Consider the following 11,302-nt stretch of genomic DNA (forward strand, 5'->3'; position numbering starts at 1 on the left):
CAACGAACAATTTAAAATAATATCTGATTCCAACGAAACATAATTCGAATTAAAACCTTTAAAAATGTCTTTTATTTATGGGTCTACGATTATTAATGTCATCGTAGATTTGTAGCACTTGAAATACGAACTCTCTATTTTTGATACTAATAAATCGGCAATGGAGCCTGTTAATATATTATAAAAAGTATTGGTTAAAAGCTCAAAACATTACGAGAAGAATACAAGCCTCGGTAGCGCAGTAGGCAGCGCGTAAGTCTCATAATCTTAAGGTCGTGAGTTCGATCCTCACCTGGGGCAAAATTTTTTTGCAGTATTTTCTTGTAAAATAGTGTATAATACAATTGACATACCCTACACCGTTCAGAAAAAACTAAAAACTAAGATCCCCTAAGAACCTAAATAACATTATTTTTTCAAGTATCACTTTGTAGATAGATATATATATACATATAGTGTACGCAACTACAAAATATAAAACATTTTTAATATAGTTGAGACGAACACGTCATAATTTTGTGTTCGGCAAAAAATTTCAGATTCTGTTTTTTGACAGTGTTTACAACTTCTTCGATATATTCCACCGAAAAAACCCGTATACAGGAGGAGGTTAGCCCCCCCCCCCAAATGTCTTAAGTAGGTATATATTTATTACATTAAAACAATTAATATAATTATGTACTTTTAGTTCATGTATGAAAAGATATTTTACTTAAGCATTTTTATTTATTGTGTGATCAACTGTGTATTTGACCGAATGAAAGATGAATCATCCAAAAGGGAACGACACTCAGCCTACACGAGAATATTTTATGAAATGTGGTTTGGCAGTTTCTGCACGAAAATTAAATGAGATGTATCGATTCATACACAATCATAACATGGTATACTGTTAGGCCTTGGTTCTTGTAATTTAAGTATTTAACAACAGAAAATTGTACGCTTTGAAAACTTCGCTTTTCTCGTGATACGGTTGTTAAACTTTAGATTTTAGATGTATAATTACTGGTTTTACAATGGTGTATTTTTTTTTCACCCGTGTCTGTCATCACATTTTGAAGCAGTAGAAATACTTAGCTCAGTACTTAGCAGTACTCAGCTTTGTCAAAAAGATGAAAGTGGTAAAGAGAGGGAAGACGCATTAGTATTTATTTTTAAAAACGGGATCTTGTGAGCTCCAGTCATTTTTAAGAAACTTACATACTCTATACAATTACAAAGATTATAATCTGTTTTAATTAATAATCATATATTTATAAATTATTTATATCACAAATTGATAACATAATATTAATATGTCTCAAACGATTTCGATTAAAACCTGGAGCACTCGGAGTAGTGCCAGTCGAGACTCAATGAGGTCTATAATTATATACAACAACTGTCTACAACAATTGAACTTCGGGAGTTAGGGGGGGGGGGCTAAACAATTGTTCCACTTTCTTTACACACGAGTAAACAATTACCACTAATATCATATTAATGTTAATATTGATATAATATTAAGAATAAGTACAAAACAAATCGAATTTAGATTTTTTTAAATATAAAAATATTTTTTTCGGACACGGGTGGCGCACCCGATTGTCTGTGATATTATTGTAGGTATATTGTACAACATTAAATTCTTAAACTATAACTATACAAATTGCAATTAACATAGTGAAAATGTACTATACTAAATAGATTTATTATACTATTCTTCCGGCATTAGTTCGTAAGTAGACCACATAGTATTCTACCACTCTAGAACAAATAATAAAAGCACAGAGCTAGTTATTTTTAGTCGATATAGGCTATTTTAATGACGGAAGAACATTTCGTGTGTATTCTGTCACAAATCGTTGCGCTATGACATTGTACATTTGTACCTTCCTAATATATATACCTATATTATAGCTGTAAAGAGGTTAATGACGTGTAAAGGTGCCACGGATAACCGATCAAACTGTGATATAAGTATGTGAGATGACTATTGGTAATGTTCTTGAGAATTTGAGTATACATTAACATTATACAATAAAATACAAAACTAAAATGTTCGATTTTTATTTCAATTTTAATTATTGCTATTTGTTTCTTTCCGACTCAAATTTCAAATAATAAATTGGTTTTATAATTTTATGATTTTTATGTCGTTTCACAATATTTATTTGATTGTCTTATGATTTTCAATTCGATTTTCAACTTCATTTTTATTTTATTTTTCTAGGGTTTAAAATATTTAAAATGTTTACGATTATAGTTTTGATTTCTTACTACGATAAAGTGATAAAACCTCTTGTTGTTCACTCATTCCATATTCGTTATTGAGCGCGGCGCCGGTGAAACTGCCAACCACGGGCCTACAAGAAAACTAAATATTTGTCATTACTTATAAAATGTAATCAATTATATTAAAGACCTAAAATACGTTAAGCCTCCTTCTATTAATTTTAAAAGATGCAATTTTTCATTCATCATTTATTATTAATATTTTTTTACAATTTCTAGCGCGAAACGATTGTGTGCAGGCATTCAAGAACTATACAATTCAATGTTATAATAATAATAATATGTACCTACCTACATTCAACTCTCACGAAAATGCGTCTAAACTGCAACCGATTAAAAAGTGCAGGCTTCTTTTAATCTCAAAGCGGCTTCATATAATATAACGCAAACAATTAAAACATTTGAATTTCTCCTAAATATACGTATATGATAATGACAATACTATACTTTTACCTATGATGGGACTATCATATTATCATTATGTATAGTATTTTTTTCCTCAAAGCAGTATTATATATTATAGCAATATTGATTTAGAATATATTTCCATGTTATAATATTATATATCAAATATTTTCTAACGGTAACATATATCCGCATCCGCATCCTATGTTATAGTCCCGGTATATATTATATTAATGTAGGTGGGTACATTTATATAACATTGTATATTATACTAGTGTGTTGTACGTAGGTATATTTTGTATATTTAATTTCCTTGGAGATTTGATTCTGCCGGACACCGGAAACAGGAACTGAAACTCTTATTAAGCTAGGTCCCCGTCCCAAATCCTACGGTCTTGTATTGTTATGGTCGAAAAATCGTTATAGTACGGGACTGGCTTGCAGTAGCAGCAAAAGCAGTAGGTAGGTATATAACGGATGGAACGTACACCAATAAACTTCAAAGGAATCCCACTGACTATGTGTGGGTATACATGTAACGAACAAATCAACCAAATGTATAAGAAATATTTTCCCGATTTGTCCGTTGTCGGTGAAGTCGGACAATTGCAGGGACAATACTTCAATACGGTGTCAATGTGGTGCTCTATATAATATTTAAAAGATGTTTTTTTGATCGATTTGTGAAAATCTTGATATTACGATAACAATTACATAATATTATTGTAATAAACATTTTTACGTACCCATGTATACTTATAGATAGAATATATTCTATACCTATTTAAAGATATTATGTCATCTGCAGTATGTTATTATTTTTAAATTTGTTATCAATTATATCTTCGTACGATTTTCACTTTTGTGTTTTTAAAACTTTTAAAGGTCGCAAATAGATAGTATTATTATTCTGCACTTTTTTTTTATGATTAATTATTTCACTGCTGCATAAACCATTGGGTACGATAAGCTAATATTAAGGAGTTACGGTAGTCGGTATGTCTAACTTTATAATTATACAATTTTTAATTAAAAAAAAAATGTTTTTTCATTATTAGGTATGTATTTTTAATAAAACATGAACGTCTTTAAAATTATTACAATTTTGATTATAACTTATAAATAATCTGTTACAAATAAAATTAATTATTAGTTATTATGTAGTATGTACAGTATGTAATATGTATAATAAGTTTTAATCCATTAAACTGCATACATAGACTCACATACATATTTTTTTAATATTGTGATGAATAATAATATTCAGAATTATCATAGTTCTGATTAAAGTTGTTAGTAGCCAGCTGCTTATTGATCGGTAGTGATTATTATATTTTTGTATGAAATACGGGTTCATAGATTTGTATAATAAACAGTAATGTATTAAAATGTATGCATCTTTATATGCACTAATTCTTATTGTTTCATTATTAGTAAGTGTTAAAATAAAAATATAATATTAATTAAATTATAATATCACCATCGAATTTCCAGCAAAATAATGAAAAATATGTTGACCATTCAGTAATCCATTTGAAACACTCGTGGAAAACATATTAAGTCGAGTAGGATTCCTAAAATCAGCCCATGATAAGGCAGTATGTACCTTATAACTGCCCGAATTTGACTTTCGTGGTTGCCTGGTTCGTGGTGCCATTTTTTTTTCATTTCCATCAATAAAAAAAAAAAAATTAAACTTGATAATAAACAAAGAATAATAAAATATTAGAAGAAATTAGGTATGGGAATTTAATTAGGTTGAACATATTGTGATGGTGAGAATTGGAAAAATTGGTCAGCGGCTTGAGTAAGGTTATGAACTTCTACAGTCCTACCTTAACAGAACTAGCAATTTTCCAAAACTCTTTGAAAACATTTTTAGGGCATATATAAATAATAATTATGAACACACTACAGTCACCATATTATACTATATAGACAGGGGCGTCATTTGGGGTAAAATCATGGGCCATGGGGTAGGATGCATCTTTAATAATATTTTTAATTCAATTGCATATGGTCTAATGACGCCTGGGCGAAGTCAGTGGATCATATAATAAAACTGGTAGGTTAGCATTTGCTACACCTCGTTACCCTACAATGGCACCTCTGAGTAATAAAGCGATGTATATTAAATGACAATATGTGTATATATATATATATTATGTTTAATATGGATGTATATTTATTACATAATGCCATAATGGTACCACAATTTAATACTTGAAGAAACGTAGTGAGTCATGGTACACTGTACGTGAGTTTTATAAAAACATTATTTTACATACGAAGGTATACGCCAAATACAAAAATTTAAAGAGTATAATCGTATACGTTATTATATGTACAAGCATATATTACGAGTGAGTACTTTCGGCTGTATTCTCCTATGGTACAATTCCTTTGGTTAACGAGAAGGATCAACGATTATAACATTCAACTTAATATGCAGCATAAACTCATATGCACCACGCCGGTTGAAACGTGGTAAAAAATAAAAAATGAAAATAATAGTATATATATATTAGGGTGGTTCTTATTATTGTGTAGGGGGAGATAAAAAAGTTGAATAATTTTGATGGAGAATTTCCTGCCTCTTACTATTTTGATCATGGTTATTTGAAAGTAGTTTTGGTTAAGTTGGGTGGCGAAAGTTAAATCCCATCACGCACCGCAGAAGGGTTGATAAATGACCAAATAGTGTGAACTCTAAAAATATAGCATTTAAATAAAATTATCTATTAAAAAATGTCAACAAATATCAACAATGTTATCTTATCATTTTAAAATACAATCAATATAGAAATATATTATTATTCGTTAATTGAAAAAAAAATGATTTTTGTACGGTTAATTTAATATAATTGACGGATAACTTAAAAATTACAAATACAATATCTAGCAAAATGTTAGTAGAAATAAAGTTAATCAAAAATAGACATTAATAGCATGTTCGTTGAATCAATCATTGTATTACAGTTTGATTTTCGAAGATTTAGATAAAAAATACTCTTTGCGGTAGGTATATAGGTATTAATTTAGCACATTATTTACCTGTATAAGGTACTAGAAACGAGTAAAACCTTTTTAAGAATAAAAATAAAATTGTATGGAATTCAACATTCTCGTCGAATTTACAATTTGGCATATGATGTTTATAGAGATTTATAATTTCTGATGAAAGCAGTCTTTTGTAAATATATAAATAAGCACGAGGTATCTATTAGTATAAAATATATAATATAGTTTTTCATATTATACTTCTAGGTTTTATATTGCATTGTTGACTTTTAATAAATTAATGAAATCGTCAATTCGCTTTTGTTTTGTAAGCGTTTAATATTTAAAAGCATACAAAACAATATTTTATAAAGCTTTTATGTATACCTACTTCATATTATTTAGGAAAAATGAACTCTTTCCGTCAAACTTTTAAATTGAAAATTCTTGTCAAACAACGTGCATATTATTATGTATCAGACAAAATATTTTATTTCCGGTATAATACACATGCATATAGTACGTAACATAATAATTTGTGCATGATCCAATGGTTTGGAGAAAATCGCTTGTATACAAGTAATCTCACTATAATGAAACTACTGGTTGAAGATTCCAAAAGCCATAAGAAAGAAAAAATAATACGAAAAGTATTCAACTGCTGTGCTTTAAATTAGGTGTCGAATAGCAAAGTTAAAAAACTAGAGAAATAAAATTAATGATTTGACTATCAATATTTTTAGAAAATAAAAATTTACTAGAATATATTTGTGACCATTTCACGCTGAAGACTACATGTCGATACGCGAAAGGCCACAAAGTGATAGAACGGAGAGTAAATAAATTAATATTTTAAATTGAGTTTGAACATGGTCACATGGAAATAGACATAAGTGATGATTAACAGATTAGTAATACACATGAGTGGTAAACGAAAAAAAAAAGTTTGAAAACCGCTGAATTGGACGGTTCCGTGAATATTGTAAATAGGTCAAGTCGTCGAAGGAAAAACAATTTTAAAAGTATCTGATGTCAACGATAATAATATATACATATTATTGGGTATTATTATATTAATTATTTTATCTCCAAGCATCGCAATTCTCTCATATCAGAACTATAGGAAGTCAGCTGAATCGGAAAAATATGATGTCATGACCACCTATTTGGATAAAAATACTCGACTATCAACGAATAGATTCTTCATGCAAGACTAAATACTATCCATTCAACCTATCGCTTACTACTGCAAAGAATTTTACTAACTACAGATTGTGAAATATATTCTTAATGAACAAAATCAAAACTATAAGAAGTTACCTACAAAATATATGATTATAATGATTTATAATGATTTCGTTATCTCGACAGAAGTCGCAAATATCACCCAGCATTCTCCTTTTCTTGCAAAAATAAATAAGAACAAGCGGTATTTATTTACGAGAATAAGGAAAAAATTAGATACCATTGTAGACAAGCTGTTATAATCAATTCATAGAAAAAAAAAAATGTTTGTATTTTTTTTTTTTATCACAATAATATCTAAAAAGTAGACCTATGGTGTTTTGATTGATAGTCTTTACAGGTGAAACGGGAACACGTGAAAATACCACTCCCCGTCAAAACCTGTATGTCGATTATCATTAAGTAGGTATAGAGCCTATAATAATATTAAAGTCTATACTATATATATAAGACTTGTAATAGTATAGGTGTAATGTGTATAGGCTGTAGATGTAGTTGAGATTATTCAATTTTAGGTTTCACAAACATAAAATTATTTCATATTTTATTTAAAAAGTAGTTTTTTTAACAACACTGATAGCACCAGTAAATTAACATTTGTTCAAAAATAATAATATACACAATGGATTATACTATTTTTCGGTATCTATCATTATTATGTAGGTAGTAAGTATATATTATTATTTTACATTTTTAAGTGGCACTCATTTGAACTTCAATGAACAATGATACGAGTATACCTACACATAGATAAAATAAAATTGTTTATTTAGTACAGTGTCAAAAAAAAAAAACAGTTAAATATAAAAGCATTATTAAACTGTTCAACTATTAACTATTAAGTGGATTTTAGTTATTATTAATAAATATTATAATTTTTACCATATCATTTGTTTATTGTTTTTCATAATTTATTAATTTAAAAATATTATGTTAAAATTTAAATTATATAGGGTGATGTTAATTTAATACATTTTAAATACGTTATGATTTTATTTGTTTGTAAAGTATTTACGTTACTGGCCAATTGCGGTGTAAAATTTATAATTTTTTTTTTTCCGATGATAATATAATACCTATAGGCTATAATTACACAGCAAAATAGTTTTATAATACCTAGTTTATCAATTAATTAATTATAATTTCTGACGAAAATATTAAACAATAATCAACTGGTATATTTATACAAAAATAAAAGATAATTTCATATTATATTATGTGTTCTTCTAATATAATATAATGTTTAAGATTCATAACTGTAAGTTATCTTCAGAGTTAGTATATAGATGTCATGTGTACGGTGCATTGAATAATCTATTTTACTTTAATTTACGCATTTAAAAATTATTTAAAAACTATTTTGTTTTTCTTTTAATACCTAATAATAATATTATGATGACCAGTTACAATACAATTTTTAATTTTGATCAAATCTGTGGGATGCATGTATTAATAATTAATATTAATAATGATAATAAATATGCCTAAAATAAACTCAGTATTCCTATGTACCTACTTAATTGATACTTTTTGTACAATATATTTCATCGTTTGGAACATAGGAATATGAAATATCGTATTGTTTATACAATTATTCTTATTAAATAAGTATATTATTATGTATAGGTACAAAATATAAATAAAAAATAATACCTAATAATAAGACGTGTCACATGCGTTGCTAGTAGTCCGGTTTGCCATAAACTGGTCGTGTTTATTATTAAATTGAGCAATCAATTAAAATATTAAACAAATTTACATTATAAAAATAAAATTAAAAATATTTTTAATAATGCTATATTTACATTAGGTATAATAAAAATATTATAATTCATCGCTGCAACCAATTTAGTCTACAAACTTAAATATAATATCTTAACTGTTGTCTGTTTATAAGTTTATAAATAGGGTGATTTACCAAGCACACTATCTCTAATGTTTATAATCAAAGTATACTAACAACACCCGAATTTCCATTATTTACCTATACATTGTTAATTTAAAGAGCGACTGTGACAACATTATAAACTTATTTATTAAAAACTTGATCCCACATTACTCCAACTGCAAATTATTTGTTTGAACATTTAGGATATGTTATTTTATGGTAGTTGTTAAAATGTATACTTGTACTACGGATAACGGTCCTCAGAAATGGTTTAAAAAAAATATAAAATAGATATAATATTGAATCTAATATTTATTTTACTTAATTTTCTACAGTTTTTCCGAAAAAGATAATATTATATTATAACTTGTACTATACAAACTAGGAATGCCGTTCAATTTCTTAGTAAAATAAAACTGTTATAATGATCCTTTAGTTAAGACACGAAGTGTGGTTCCTCGAACTGTACTGAAAATTGAGGCCCTGTGACGCCTCAAACGAATCGATCGCTATGTGTGTGTTTCGTCTTAAGATCTTTAACATTATAATATCGTTCTCCAAAATATGTTAACATTCTGAAAAATTAATCAACCCATAACACAAAATCAATGTTCCGGATCATTGATCAATTGAATGGATTTGTGTAAGTAACGAATTTAATATCATGTATATCTATCATAATATATGAGTATTGACAAGAGGAAATTCAAAATGTATAACAAGAATTAAATTAGTCCGTGTGATTTATTATATTTTAGATAATTTATTTAAATATTATTTCTGTGGACATTGAATTATGTACTATTGGTAAGCCAATGGAATTGATGTATGATTAAAAAAGCGAAAATTGTAATTTATTATAAAAATGAAAATTGTAACTAAACATTTAAATGATAACCCAAACATATTTATAGTTAAAAAAAGACATGTACTGCGTTGAAAACAGTTCAAGTGAATAAAATATAATCACGATGACAGCGTCTCACGATAAAATAATAATACTAATGTTATCGATTCACAACCTTAACCGCCAACCTTAACAATGGTTTGTAAATCATTTAAAAAAAAATATGTAATATTTAGTCTAGTGTTAATAAAACAATAAAATAAAATTTAAAATTTAAAAAAATTAACAATTTTATTGTTATAATTTTCAATATGTCATAGCCCCCGTAATATCTTATAAACCTATCACTATGGGTCTATGATATTATGTAAGTAAAACTTAATTACTCAAAAAATACTTAATTTCGAATTATGAGTATCAATAATATGTTAAAAACCTTCATCTGGTTAATAATTTAAATTAAGTAAGAGTGGTACTCATTTAAATAAAATGAAATGGTAAAAAAAATCTAACTATTATTATAAAGTATATCTGAAAATCCTAAATTAGATACATTTTTAACGGATATCAGTGAGGGTGAGTACGTTTGGCGGATTATCCTGTATTTTATGATGGTCTCAATAGTTATAACTTATAACGAAAAAAGTAAAATAAATAGGTAATAATTAATATTACTTATTAATATTAACAAATAATTCACCGTTCTAATGCTCATTAATGTAATGATGAGAAATGAGTATTATGATGATAATAATATAGGTATAGCCGTATAGGTATTAATTAATAAGGTACTTGATGAAAAATAAATAAATTCTAAATGTTCTAAAAGTTGTACAATAAAATATTGTCAGTAAAGTAATGCTTATTTGTATAATTTAATATTGTAAATATACAACCAAAATTCAATTTAACCCAAAAATCATAAAAATTAAAAAACACATGAAAATAATATATATATTTCAATACACTTGTGAATGCATTATGAATTAGAATAATATTATACGTACTTATATTTACAGTTATGTCTATTTCGGCAATGATAAAAGGTGTCCATAAAAAAATATTTTTGAACATCTCTGTCAATTCTAAAATGTAATTATAATGCGTGTAATATAATAATAATTACCACGTCTCTTGATCAAACGGACGAATAAAAATGTTTCTGAAGGTACATAAACTTAATATAATCTCTAGTCGACAATCTGCCGACTGCCGACCGCTGACTTTCGATGTGAGGGGGGGGGAGGGGGATCGCGACCCCACATACCCCCCGGATCCGGAATGATTGATGGCGCACTCACACCGCGCTCGGTCGCTTACAATAAAAATAAAAATAATAGTAATAATAATAATATGTATCATATTATTATTATTATTATTAGTATTATAGGTAATAGTCGTACAACCACTCGTCCGGCGGTACATCCCCGCCGGGTCGGCGGCAAATGGTACACGTCGCGTCGAATGCGGCCGCTGCCGCTCCGCAGCGACGGACGACGGACGACGACGACGACGACGACGACGACGACGACGAAGTCTCCGCGCGCGCTGCTGCCGCCGCCGCCGCCGCCGCCGACGACGACGGGCACACACGACGGGCACTCCGCGTATGCGACCGGATCGGGTGGTTAGCAGTCATCTGG

General features: G+C 28.2%; 1 non-coding gene across 1 annotated transcript; it reads left to right on the top strand.

The window, feature by feature from the left end:
• Positions 1 to 227: 227 nt before the first annotated feature.
• Positions 228 to 300, top strand: Trnam-cau. Its single transcript has one exon. It is a non-coding gene; the product is annotated as a tRNA-Met (tRNA).
• The last annotated feature ends 11,002 nt before the right edge of the window (positions 301 to 11,302 follow it).

Source organism: Myzus persicae, unplaced genomic scaffold (assembly GCF_001856785.1).
Source record: "Myzus persicae strain clone G006 unplaced genomic scaffold, MPER_G0061.0, whole genome shotgun sequence".
NCBI lineage: Eukaryota > Metazoa > Arthropoda > Insecta > Hemiptera > Aphididae > Myzus > Myzus persicae.